This window comes from Homarus americanus, unplaced genomic scaffold (genome assembly GCF_018991925.1).
Source record: "Homarus americanus isolate GMGI-L3 unplaced genomic scaffold, GMGI_Hamer_2.0 scaffold39155, whole genome shotgun sequence".
NCBI classification, from domain to species: Eukaryota; Metazoa; Arthropoda; class Malacostraca; order Decapoda; family Nephropidae; genus Homarus; species Homarus americanus.
The window spans coordinates 5,459,002-5,473,650 of record NW_024737042.1 but is presented as its reverse complement, the minus strand read 5'-3'; the positions used below and the strand labels follow the sequence as shown (position 1 = coordinate 5,473,650).

Sequence of the window (14,649 nt, the reverse complement as noted above, 5' to 3'; positions counted from 1 at the left end):
GCAGGTTGCAAGTGTGAGCGGACCCCCGATCAGTGGACGTTTACCACCAACCCCCACTCTTGGACGTGGTCAGTTTCGGAGTGGCGCGCCCCCCGAACTAGGGTCCGCACTTGCTGGGAGAGGATGCTTTCTAAGCCATCTGGGTGGTGGGTATCGTGTGATGACCCGGAGTAGGTGGTGAATGTGGTCTGTATGGGCCTTTCGGGTTAGAGTGGCCGCTGGTGTTGTGTGTGTTTCTTGGGAGATTTGAGTTCTGTTTCGGAGGCTTTGTGTGACCTCGCAATCGAGGAGATAGTGTTCAAGTGGGTTGGCTGCTGGCTCCTGACAGTAGGTGCATTCCATGACGTCATTTCCGATCATCTGCCAGGAGCACTTGTACCCTAGTCGTAGTCGATGAAGGCTGACTTGGGTTTGTCTTGGAGTTTTCTTGTCAGCGAAAGGTGGTTCCCCTTTTGTGGCCGCCAGGTACCATTTGGCTGATTGGGAACCAGCGTTGAATGCATGAAGGAAGCTCTTTTTGATGTGGAGCTTGCTAGTCTTTCTGAGGTGATTCTTGATCTGTTGCACGCTTGCTGGAACTTGGATGTGTACGCTACTAGAACGTGTAGCTGCCTTGGCTGCTTCGTCTGCCACGTCGTTTCCTCCGATCCCTACATGACTGGGAATCCAGTGTAAGACGACTGGGCGGTTTTGGCTTTGGAGTTCCTGTAGCTGTGCGAGGATCGAGGTAATGATGTGGACGTTGTCTCTTGGTTGACTGTGTTGCAGTGCCTGCATGGCCGATCTCGAGTCCGTGTGAATTATGATGGACTTGTTGTGTTGTGTTGCAGCGTGTTGTAGGGCCTTTGAGATTGCTACCAGCTCTGTTTGTAGGGTGGAGCAGTCATTGGAAAGTCTCCATTGGAGGGTCTGACCTTGGGTGTAGAAGGCCGCTCCGGTTCTATGATGTTTTGGGTCCATCGAGCCGTCTGTGAAGTATGATGCTGCATCAGCCGGTGTCTCGGTGGCTATGGCTTCCAGAGTTATTTTTTTGAGGTCCTCCTTCTTGAGGTTGGCTTTACTATCGCCTAGGTCGGTGATTTTGAATGTGGCTGGTGGAGGGCTGCATGGTGGAGGAACAACGTAACCATTGTCTCGTGTGTCTTGGTTGTTCTTGACGAGTGTTTCTGCTTGCAGGTGTCGGATGACCTCGCTTGCCTCGTGCGACCAGGCGGCCCCTCGCACTCTGTGGTCGAGGTGGAGGGAGGCACTGATTCGGATTTTGGCAACTGTGGGCTTATCTGATCTACAGATTTTGGCGAGGAGACCGGCTGTCACCTGCTTGACTCGTACTGCCAGGGGTGGTAGTTCGGTTTCCATTTGCAAATTGCAAATTCTGCTCCACATGGGTGCTCCGAGCATGGTCCTGAGAGCATTATTTTGGATGACTTCTAGCTTAGCTATTTGGTCTTCTCTCAGTCCAATGAGTGCTGGAGCACTGTAATCTACCAGCGATCTGATGGCGGCCGTGTAGTAGGCTTTGAGCACATGGAGGTTTGCTCCTGCGGATTTGCTGGTGAGCGACCTCATTATATTGTGTCTGCTCTTCGTCCTGTGCCTGAGATACTCGAGTTGCGGCTTGAAGGTGAGTTTCTGGTCAAACCAGATTCCAAGACACTGGTGGGTGTTGGTCCAGACTACCGGCGTGTTTTGTATGGAGAGCATCTTGTCTGGTGTGTCTGTGCAGATGGCCATCGCTTTCGACTTGGCTGGATTTATCTTGAGTCCAAGTCTGTTGCACTCCTCTTCTATAAGTTGGAGTGCGTGTTGCGTGTTGGCTAGTCTGTTTGATCCTCTTACTATAAGCTGTAAGTCGTCTGCATAGCATAGGAGCTTGGCTGTTTGTCTGAAAGGAAGTTTGACTAGATTTTCCATCAGGACATTGAACAGCATTGGACTGAGGATGCCTCCTTGTGGGGTTCCGTTTTCATGGACCCTGTAGCTTGAGGTTGCTCCCTGGGAGCGTACTCTTGCTTCTCTCTGTGTGAGGTAGTTCTGGATCCACCCCAGCAACCTTCCTTTGACGCCTTTTTCAGCGAGCGTCGTTGTAATGGCCAGTGGATTTGCTAGTTCGAAGGCCTTTTCCAGGTCGAGGAAGACCACCAGAGCTGGTTTGCAGTCCACTGTGCTGAGTATCTCGGCGATGTTGTTGCCTGTGCCGGTGTTCTCGGTGTAAGCAAAGATGTGAGGGTGTGGGCTGCCTACTTTCCACTTGAGTCGGTTGAGAGCCATTCTTTCTCCCGTCTTCGAAATGCAGCTGAGAAGGGAGATGGGCCTCGGTTTGTCTGGTTCTCTGGGCTTCGGAATGGGCTGTATATCTGCCTTCTTCCATTCCGGTGGGAGTCTTTGTGCTGTCCACGAAGCATTGATGGCTTGTAGCAGAGCCTCGTGTCCGGCTGTACCGGCATGGGAAAGCATGGAGTAGGTTATCCTGTCGGCCCCTGGTGCTGTGTCCTTGCTTCGTTTTAGCGACTTCTGGAGTTCTTGCTGGTTGAAAGGTCTGTCGGTGTCATCTTCACTGTTGCAGGCCTCTTCGATCATCTGGAGTCTGACCTGTCGCAGACGCCGTTGTGTCTCCTCCGCCTGTCTCGGGAGGTTTTTCGTTGCGAGGCTGGGGGTATTTATACAACTCCGCCGGAAGTGAGCGGCGTTGCTGATTGGCTGAGGTGGAAACTGGCCAATCACAGCGCAGTCCGAAAGCTAGGCTTGGACTAAGAAGCTCGTCACAGGGTCGGTTGGTCAGCAACCAAACGGCAGTTGGCAGTTGTAGTGGGTAGTATCCAGTGGATACTACCCACTACAATACTCCCCCTCCCCTCCAAGCACTGCAGAAAACTTGTTGTCGGCAGGGTTGTATTCCACATGTGAGACATAACGGGCGAGGGTGTGAACCACTCGGCCGCTACGGGTGACGACTACGTCTAGTGACACGAAATCTGTGGGAGAAGAAGAGGGAGGAGGGTTGTAGATAAGAGAAGGTTGAACAGGCGAGGAATGTGGTGTTTCTCTCGCGTCAGTCGCAAAGTCCTCAGGGGTGTCTGGGTCCATAAGCCCGGATGCAGGATCCTCATCAGAAGGTTGGGTGTTCGTGTCACTCCGGGGTCACCATTTGTAGAGTATGCTTGTATGGAGACTCACACTAATGACAAATAATTATGCTGTAAAAGGAAATGTTATCAATGAAAATGGTCGTCAAATCACCATATTTAGTATTAGCTTTCCATTCTCAATTTCCTCCCCTAGTTCTTATAATGTCCAATGCCTATTTATCCTGGGCTCATTCATATCGCTGTTACGTTAAAATGAAATCCTGCTGGAAATATACTGTGTACAGTATAATTATGATAATTAACCATAGGCGATGCTTGGCACGTTGGTCAATAGTTGATCGATAGAAATTTTACGTCAAAACTTCGCAATTTTCTTGTTGCTGAAGTTAATGATGTTAATGCCTTTGATAAGGCATTAGGTCCCTAGACAATATAAACTTCTTAATACACACAAGTCCCCAAAAGGTTCCTTATTTTTTTTTGGGGGAGGGGGCGGACTCCAATCTCTGACAACGAAATAAGTATGAAGTCCTAAATGACTTGAAACTACACTGAGATTACGTTGATAATAAAAAAAGTTCTCTCATTTACAGCTGAGAGAAAGATGCCACGCGTAACTTTGAGAATGTGGACCCAGGCGCGAGATGTTATACACTTCCATCTAAACAGATGACGGTGTGCCTGGTCTCGGCCAAGCGAATCTGTACATTCACGATGACACAATCCTCACACAGACACACACACACACTTCTCATGCCAGTGATCTTGCGTGAGTATGACTTCACACAACCGACTATTTTCTTTTTTTTATTATGTTCGGTATGCTTCGACACGCACCAGTCTTCTTGAGGTGTGTTGCAGTACTGATGGATGTGTGTGAGGGAACGTATTATCTGTAGAAAATTGAATACTGGTTCCAATGTCTATTGCTAAATAATCTTTGGATATACTGTAAACAGCAAATTACCATATATATATATATAATGTGCGTGAAACAGAGGGAGTGTGTGTCAAAGTAAACGCCTATAATATCACGGACAGCGAGATAAAACAATCTAACCTTGGTATATGGAGACCGACTCCTAACGTCAGCAATCTCACTTCCCAACCTCACACTGCAGTTTGCTAATTCCAGCCCTCCTGCGTACGAAATGTCGCAAATATTTCATGTTTCCACACCAATACACTTTCATTTTAGTGCAGATATTTTTCCTATCGTTCTCACCCTAAATATCAGTGATGGACAAGCTGACACCAACTTGATGTATGTGGATGTGCACACCCGTACAAGAGCCTTGACAGGGAAATCGTCTGATCTTACCCTAGACTTACACAGGGAACGCCGCCAGTAACCCTGACCCCCTGACCCCTGGAACTAGCTACCGACACAGAGGAGGAGGGAGGTCAAAGAAAGAAGGAAAGAGATAGTGATGTAGATAAAGACAAGGAAAATGTAAAAAAAATCATAATCAAAATATAAAGCAAGATATTTGAAAACAGTGAGTGACTGAAAAAGAAAATGATAAAGAAACAAAAAGAATAACGTGAAAAATAAAGGAGGTCGCAAATAACTGTTCGCGAGAAGAATATTAAAATGTGAATGTTTGTGAGAACGTTGTCACCAGCAAGAAATAAGTCTTGACGTTTTACAGAGCAGCGTTCAAAATACAGGTGGAAGCTAGCAAACTCTGCAATGAAATCCTGAAAGTTATGATATTTGAACCGTGATACAGAATGAAAATACAAGATAAAAGTAAACAAAAATTAAATTAAAAAATACGGAGGTAAATTTGCATTGTCACACCGTTCACTGTTAGAAAGTCAAAAATAAATTTTTCTAGTACAGTATATTTTTGTGTTAGACCGAATATGACCTTCATGTAGGGCGGAAATTAGCCGTTTTTTTTCATTATTTTTCGATGGACATTTTCCGAAAAAAAAAATCATGGCAAAATAAACCAAAAAACACTAGAAAAACAAAAATCAAACCTAACCTAACCTAACCTAACTGACTCTCACCATATGATGGAATCACCTATTTCTTACCTTATTGGCCTGGTTCTTGTTCGTCGTTGCATTCTGGGATTCTTACCCAATGCCACATATGTTGGTCTTTGCGATATTTGCATTGTCTTGCTCTTAGTACACTTTACTGAGGTTGGAAGAACACCATGCGATCGAAAAAATGCTATAGTTTCTACATTTTTTTTTCAAAAAACTCGCAATCAGCTCCATATACTTTAAGTGACACCCATCGCAGACTTCCATGGTCGGAACTGAACTTGAATTTCAAAATATGAGACCCAAAATAAAAATCGAATTTGATTGGGCCAAATATACTCCGAATTAAACCCAAAATCATTTTAATTGGTTCCAAAAGCAAAAACGCTTTTGATTGGCTGCGTGACGTGTACGGGAACGCATGCGCATGATGATTTATGGAGAAGCGCAGTGTTGGAGGTGAGGCAGGCGATAATGGAGGAAGACTAATGGAAGAAAATAGAGAAAATTTTGTATATGCTATCTCCGTTATCATACATTTCCGCCGGTAATGTAATAGATGAAAATTATCTTATAATTAGACGTCTTATTCGAATATGATAATAGATTAGTGGTAGGAATGAACGGTGTGTAAACGCAATAATACCAATACGGAATTAGCAAGAGTAGTTCGAAATGTTTTATACTGAAAGAGGTAAGTGTTAGACTTGCTCCGGCGATTTTCTCCAGAATATTAGAAAACATTAAGTGCTGCTCTGGAAGACAAGAACTGTTACAGCGAAGGTCAGCATATAAAAGCAGGCCTCATTCAACATCGCCTCCCACGCAGCAGTCTTGGGAACACTGTGGTGTGTGGTTAAGCAAGTAAACTGAGCTGTCCGCTTCTTTGTGAGGTGCGACTTGCGCGTCATTTCAGTAAAGGTTAACAACTTTATCCCCAACGCAATTACCGACTGTGCTTCACATTGCCCACAAGGTTAATCAGATTAAACGGTACGAAAACACATTTGCATATATACAGTATATCGTGTCATGTTTGACAGCTTGGAAGTGTGGGCTGGCAGAGTGGATATGGGTCAGGGCGTGGGCAGCAGCATGGCCAGTGGGTGTGGGTGAGTCAGCTGTAAACACCGTGCCGGGCACACGGTGTTGATACTCGGCTATAACGGGGCTACGGTAAAGGTCATCACAGCTCTCCTTCGGTCATTCATTCAAGTTATTTGCATCCCACACTACCTCTCCATCACCAAGTAAGCGTAACACTACATTGAGAAACACTGATGTATATAGTAAATGCACTGTTACAACAAAAAAGGCCTTTATCAATGTACACTATAGTTTACAGCTTAATTTATACGTGAATAAACATGGAACTATTAAATTACAAAGCAAAATGTAATAAACTGTTATCACGCACTGCAAGTAGTAATAAGTGAAAAAAGGCCATGACACCTGCAGAGAGGGAGCGTAACTGTAAAACTTACCAGGCCACAGCAGCACCTTCTTGCCACTAGCTCCGTCACGGCCTTGGACCAGCAGAACACAAAGCGCGGCCCCACCACTCTACCCACAACTTACCCCAACACACACTAACTCACTCACCAGCATTCACTTTGTACTGACCATCACGAAAGGAAATTAAAAAAGGGTACAATAAGATCTTTTTTTTAAATCCAAGATTATAACTCCATCCCCAAATTACACTTGTACAATTTGGCAAATAGAAAGTGGATGTAATTTCTGAATCAGTTACTTGATCCTCGACCTGGCTGTCTTATTAATGACTGGCTGGGATTATACCGTTGTCTGACCGTATAATATACATCACTTACGAGTACGCTCCACTTGCCTCACTGTTTGGGTTGCTTCAATAATATAATGAGTTCTACAAACAGCTTCAATAGATATATGTTGTGTAACAGAAGAATAGCCCACATATCCAAAAATCTTTATGGAAATCAACTTTATTCAAACATCTACTTTAATAAAAAACAATTGTAAATTAATTTTCTTTTACTTTTTTTTCCACTTCACAGCTGATCAGCTGATTAGTTGCTTGGGCGATCGGTCACGTCTCTGTTACGCACTATTGGCAAGTACTGGGCTGCACTGAACCTGCTCCAGTGCTGGTTAAGTCTGGTCTTCAAACAGTTCACACTCTGTGCCGTCACAACACTCTCTGGTAAGTTGTTCCACGAGTTCATAACTCTCACTTCGAAAAAGTTTGCCCTCAGTTTGCGACTTCTTAAACCTTGAGCTGTGACCCCTTGTGGAGCGAGCGTCCGCCAGCTCCCGGTAAGGGCACTCGAGAGTAGTGCCATTTGAGATGTTTATACACCTCAATTAAGGGTCCCCTTGCCCGTCTGTAGTATAAGCTAGGCAATTGCAGGCGCCCTAATCTCTCTGGGTAGCTGAGGTGCCGCAGTGCAGGCACCAGTCTGGTGGTCCTCCTTTGAACATTTTCAATCAACTGACAGTCCTTAGCATAACCTCGGGGACCAGAAGGGGTGACAGTACTCCAGGTGGAGAAGCGCCTCGCTCTTGAAGATCGTTACGAGGGACGGTTTAGATATCTGAACGACCTTCTTAGAAGACCTAATAATTTAGTTGCTTGGTTCACCTTCTCACAATGGCCCAAGAGCTTCAGTTCATTGTCAACATACACACCTAGGTCCTTTTCGCATTCAGTATCAATTAATGCAGTGTCTTCTTCCCGTTGGGACATAAGATACGCCTCCTTTCCGTTGGTACGTCCCAGGTGCATCCTCTTACATTTCGTGACATTGAATCTTAGCAGCCATTTTCTCGACCATTCTTGAAGCTCAGATATTTCTGCAGCTCTTCACAGTCTGCTTGGTTTTTAATTTCCCTAAATAGCTTGGCATCATCCGCAAGCACTTGTATGGAGGAATGTACAGCTTCTGGCATGTCATTTATGAAGCAAACAAACAACAGCGGGCCTGTGGTATCCCTCTTGTCACGGGTACACATGACGATTCCGTGTCATTATTCACCACACACTGCTTGCGATCATGGAGAAAGTCTCCGATCCACGCTAGGACACTTCCCCGAATCCCGTACACTTCCACTTTAATTTTTAGCCTTTCATGGGGTACGCTGTCGAAAGGCTTAGTGAAATCTTGGTATATATCGTCGATATTGCCACCCTGTTCTAGAATTCGGGTCCAAACATCCAGTACCTTGAGTAATTGTGTTGAGCAGGAACATCCCGGCAAAAAACCGTGTTGGCAATCCTTTACAACAGTGGTTCTTAACCTTTTTTGAGTCACGGACCCCTTTGGGAATCTGGTGAAAGCTATGGACCCCCTCCCTAGAAAAATGCACATAAGCACATAAACACAACTTTGCATGCAATGAATATATTTTATTTTATTGAAAATTCATTGCCTCATACAGTGTATGACATACACAAAGTATGAATAAAGTAAACAATCTTAACAAAGAATTATGTTTCACACTTTTTTCTGCAAAAATGAATGGCCACTCCATACAAAAATGAAATACAATCATCTTGTGCAAATTATACAAAACAAAACTTTAATTCTGCACAAAAGTTCATTTCAGTGAGAAGGTTGTTGTTGTTTGGCTTGAAGATAAATGTTAAATTTTTATCTGACCTTCACGGACCCCCTGAAGCCCATCCATGGACCCCCAAAAAGAACTCCTGCTTTACAAGGTTGTTTCGTAATAGATATTTCGTCGTGGCATCTCTTATAATGCTCTCAAGTACTTTACATAATATGCTGGTCAGGCTCATTGGACTAAATTATTCGTGGAGTGTCGATCTACAGTATAAGAAATAAGGTGCTAGTGCAATGGAAATTTGTACTCAACCAAGACGGAATCTTTCACAACATTCCGCCATGAAAACTGTGAACTTTTCAGAGCTAAAATTTTATGCTATGGTAACCATCAAGAAAGTCAATTTAAAATTTTCTCTCACTGTTATTTAACTACGCAGATGAGTGATTTTATTCTACATCCCCGACACACACACACACAAGCTTTGAAATAAACTCGCAAACCTCCATATTCACGTTTAAAACACACATCGGCAACAGCGCACATATGCTCAAAAAATACTCCCAAACATACACTTGTATTCATAAGTAAATAAATATCTACAATACAAAACACACTAAAAATACAAAATTTCACCCAGTTTCAGTACCCTAACCAAATTATAGCACTCCACCACTGCTGGATAATGTAACACCCTTTCGACTTTGGATTAGACTCAAAACAAATGAGTGATGTAAACACAAATTCCAGGCCAACGCCATATACAAGTATATTGTATATGAATTACGTAACCAACCAGCTGGTCTGGTTTGGGAGCTAAACTCGAGTCACATGTACGAATCTTGGATAGGATTGTTAAGTTTCGTACGTTAAATTTCCCCCCTATAGCTGATTTTTACGTCAAATCTGCTGAACTGGGTTAGTGAGCCAACTCATTGCTACAGTTAAGAGAAACATGTTAACACGAACATTACAAAAGGCCCTAGTCTAAAGACATACTGTAAGACAAATAAACCTCCAATGAATGTAACAAAAAAATATATATATATCAAATTCCTTTGCCAGAATTCAAAGTGGAGAATCGATCCATTTTCTAAGTTTAACGGTACTTTTTGCATTAACCTGTACTCTCCTCTGCAGTCTCACGTAAAGCAGTTACAACTAGACCTAGATTACTAAGGATTCAAACTCTTTTTTTTTTCACAAACTGTGAATAAGATAACACTTGTAGTTACGGCGAGACTCGACAGGATTTCAACCATTTTAGCTACAACTTTACTCCGTAACTAAAGTTAACTATAAACGATGAGTTGAGTTGTCGCGTCCCCGATTAAAATAATAAACTCACACTGCAGGCCCGGAGCTCTATCACAAGGAAAATAATGTAAGCAGCTCAGGGAAATGAACAAGATCCCATATCACATACAGCTAAAACAGCTAAGTTTCAATACATATCTTCTTTTACCGATAACCTGTCCTAAGGGTTCCTATTTTCTTGTTTTTCACTGATGACAAGTACAAGTCTGGAGGTGCGGAATTTTTTAGGGGGGTAACAAAGGGATTTCGGGTCTTCATTTCTTGCGTAATGAGAACACAAGTTGATAAATTTGAATAACTATGGATATCGCATAAACACTACAAATCTGTATATGAAATACATACTGTAATATATAAATCGAAACTGTTAAACAGCATGTAATTTTGGCCAGAAATTCATGCTAGAGGCGCAGTAAAACAAAGACTCGAAAGTTTCAGTACAAGGGAACAGAATAACCACTACTGCTCCGCCCTCCACTACCGGCCGTCACATACATCCCCACTCACACTGTCCTCCACCTGCCGCCTCAACGCACCACCAAACGCATACACACACACCTGCAAATCTGTGTAGTCATCCTCCTACACAGTTTAAGTTTTACAAGTGTGAGAACTTGACTTGCACGTCACGGTGCATGCTATAGATCTGATCTTACGCATACCTAACAGAATACTGTACATAATTACAACTCTATCGTCCGCCACCATAGACTATTACCACACTGTGAGGGATCCACACGATAAAACTAATAAATCTAATAACAAGCAGTAGAGCAGTACGCTTCGTATCACAAAATATCGGGCACCACCACACATCTAAAACTCCAACACAAGACTGACATTAAAAGGATGGCACCCGGTATAGACACAACTTTCATACAAAACAATATACAGGCATGTTTTTAAACTCCTCAATAAAGAACGCTCGCAGAACTAACAACTTCACATACAGCACTAAACTATATTAAAAACAAAAAATCCTTTCCCTTACACTCAAGCACATACACATTAACTTGACGGCTGACATGGAGGCCTGAGATCCTGGGTACACAGACCTCTTTTTAATGCTCCACCCGGTATTTCACAATTTCCCTTTCCCTTAATATTTGTCTAGATCTCATTCCTTGTACGCCTTTATTTTCCTCTCAATGACCAATCCCAATATAAAAACGGGGTTCTACAGTAACGCTACGAGAGGTCCGTCATCAAGACGCGCTAGACACAATCCTCCCACTTTCACAGCTCACAAATAGAACTTGTTTCACAGTAACCAGTTGTGTTGGGAGAAAGACGTGATTCGTTACAATTGTCTTTGAATAGACCTTTCCGTACGACCGTGATCTGTCGACGTTCATGTACAGTTGTACACCTACCCAAAAAATATTCGGCACCCTTGTCATATTACATCGAGCCGTAAGGGTGTTGAATAATTTTTAGTGGGTGTACATTTATGTATCGTGCATGTATACATGTGTGTGTGTGTGTGTGTACAAGAATCATGTACACCCACTAAAAAAATATTCGGCACCCTTACGGAGTGATACAATATGACACGGGTGCCGAATAATTTTTTAGTGGGTGTACAATCAAGGACAAAAGTCGTGTCGCGGTTTTGTCCGAAGATTAAATATAACTCGTGAAACATTGAGAGCCCTCTACCACAAGGCAGCGCGCACCAAAAGTTTAGCCCTTTGGCATATGTTTTCACCTAATTTCACGACACGACTTTTGTCTTTCATTGTACAACAGATACATGGCCATGTCTTGAACAATAAAACAGTGTCCATTATTTTTAAATAGCTTGATCCGGTTGTAATTTGACCCCGGAACACACCTTAAAATGCGATTATACGACTTCTCACTGTCAAAACAAAACGGGAAATTTTCCATGCTTCCAACTTTGACACAAGTAGCCAACCTGAAATATCATATTCGCCTGATAAAAACCCCACATACCTTCGGGGCCCCGGAATGTGGATAACTGCTGTACAGTTTAAGGGACCAACAAACCACAAGAATGTAGAGTCAAGCAGTTGCTGAGATACAGTCCTGTCACAAAACTGACTATTTACAATCAACAGGAGCCAGTAAAATTTTCATAAACTAAACGGTAGGCTTCATTATAGAAAATGCGAAGTTTGGTACAGCACCACCGGAGACGCCTGCGGGAGGCACGACCATCCCCACACCTGACGAATGGGACAAAAGCTCCGAACCCACCCCACCCGACTCTTACCTACACCTAGTCTGGCCCTAGTCTGGCTTCTCTCCCTTGTCAACACTTGACTGGACTCCCACCACTTCACTCACTCTTCTCTAACTACTACTCTGCTTCATTACCTTCCAAGCCGTATTAGCATGACTAAGTCAGTGAAAACTGTATCCATTTCCAAACCCTATATCACAAGTGAAATCAAGGCAATGGTAAAAGAAAAACTCAAACTCCAAAGGAAATTTGCAAAAAGACCCATTACTTTCGGTAATGCTAACCGAAGCATCAGAAATAGAGTAACTCAAGCAGTTAGAAATGCCAGACGTAGCTATTATACAAATAAGCTCCAGTCAGCATCAGGTAACAGTAAGAAAACCTGGAATATCATAAATTATATTCAGAAGAGGAACACTCTACCTTCGCCCCCCCCCCCCACTCAGCTTTTATGATAAATGATTCAGTTGTAACGGAACCCTCCCTCATTACCAACCACTTCAATGATCATTTTATTAACGTTGACAATAATCTTGCAGAGAGCATCCCAAATCACCGTTATGAATTTAGAGTCTACCTGCAAAACAGACAACAAAATGAGCTGTTCTTATCCCGTCACAGCAGATGAATTATTGACCGTCATAAAAATGTCTAAAGATGCAGCAGTAGGCGACGACAATATACCAATGAGCATCATAAAGAAAGTAGCCTACCTGTTCTCCTACACATTTGTAACTCCTCCTTCACCAGTGGTGTCCTTCCGGATAAACTAAAAATTGCTAAAGTTCACCCAGCATATAAAAAATCTGGGGACAAAGGTTTTTCCAAGAATTACCGCCCAAATCTGTCCTCCCAGCCTTAGGTAAGATACTAGGGAAGCTAGCATGTAGTAGACTAAAGTCTTTCTGCAATGTCACTAACATCTTTACAGACTCAGTTTTGATTTAAAGCTGTAAGGTCGACTGAGAGTGCCCTGCTATCCTTTACTTATGACATCTTAAACTCCTTTGATGACAGTCGGTATATTCCTGGACCTCTCTAAGGCCTTTGATACTGTCGACCATACCATCCTCCTGTCAAAGCTTGAACATTAAGGCGTTAAGGGCCTGTCCCACAATTGGTTTACCTCATATCTGTCTAATAGGAAGCAGTATGTCTGCTATAATAATCATCAATCTGACTCCTCACCAATTTTGTATGGCGTTCCTCAAGGTTCCATTCTCGGTCCAGTACTGTTTTTGCTGTACATAAACGATATAGTCCACGCCAGCCCACTCATAAAATACAACTTATTTGCAGACGATAGTAATCTCGATGCCAACAACTCAGACCTCCATTCCTTGATGAGAACTATGAACACTGAATTTACTAAAAGTCAGGACCTGGGTAATACGTGTATAAATGGAAGTCCGGGCTAAGCAAAGGGGGACATTACAAAGGTACTCAAACTATCCAACCAGGAGCGAACTCGTAACAATGGTTTTAAATTAGACAAATTTAGATTTAGGCGCGAAATAGGTAAACGCTGGTTTGGAAATAGAGTAGTGGATGAATGGAACAAGTTACCAAACATCATCATTAACTCGAATACGCTGGATAGCTTCAATCATAGGTTGGATGGATATATGAGCAATAGGGGTTGGGTGTAAATGGGACTGCCCAGTATGGGCCAATAGGCCCGCTGCAGTTTCCTCCATTCTTATGTTCTTAGGTTAGTACCCCGCATCCCCAACGTGGCCCCCTACATTGTTGGGGTAGAAAGGGGTGGGAATAACACACACACACACAAAATGATTTGCCCCAAAGATAAAGGTCAGAATCATCTAAAACAGCAAGAAAACTAACGAAAAAAATATTTTTCATGTAAAAAAGGGTGATGGGTAGTTGACGAAAAAAAATTTCAATTTATGTAATTTTAGTATTTCATCGACAATTTAGAAGTTTCTGTTTCTCGTTACCTAAATAAATTTCCCGTTATTTTTTCTAATCCAAGTTAAAAGCAAAATACGTTAATAGTGTAATGAATTAACTGAATATCTAATTACAAGGGTCGTCTGTAGTTAAGTTTTTGTACAGAAAAAGGTTGTGCATAAACTTGACCAAATTTTACACAAAATATACAGTTACAAGGAATAATAATTGTACATATATCTTTTTAATACAGAAGACGTCTACAAAAGCGGAAATATTAATATAATAAAATGGCTGCTTGGCATTCATAAAACTGACCACCAAAAATGTGGCTTGGTGACCTCAACGCAGCCACACAAACCCAGCCATACTAACTTCGAGTAAAGTTCAGATTAGAACTAAATTTCCATTAACTTACCTTAAATGACAGACGCTGTACCTGCTTCTGATAACTCCCTCCGATTAAGTAAGTATTTGAAATTAAGAACAAGACTCGCAGCACCTATCACACTGAGGTAAAGATCACTTCTGAGCTGCGGCGCGCTTCCCACAACGAACCCTCTGTTCACCTCAAGCGGCGGG

The 14,649-nt window shown here is 42.8% G+C and overlaps 1 protein-coding gene across 1 annotated transcript in view; it reads right to left on the bottom strand.

Annotated features, from left to right (window-relative positions):
- LOC121872618 (basic proline-rich protein-like) overlaps nt 1–14,611 on the bottom strand; it is a 54,609-nt gene extending 39,998 nt beyond the window's left edge. The window contains exon 1 of the mRNA XM_042375514.1: nt 14,486–14,611. The gene's annotated coding sequence lies outside the window, so the exon portion shown is untranslated. The remainder of the gene's footprint in view (nt 1–14,485) is intronic.
- Between the last annotated feature and the right edge of the window lie 38 nt (nt 14,612–14,649).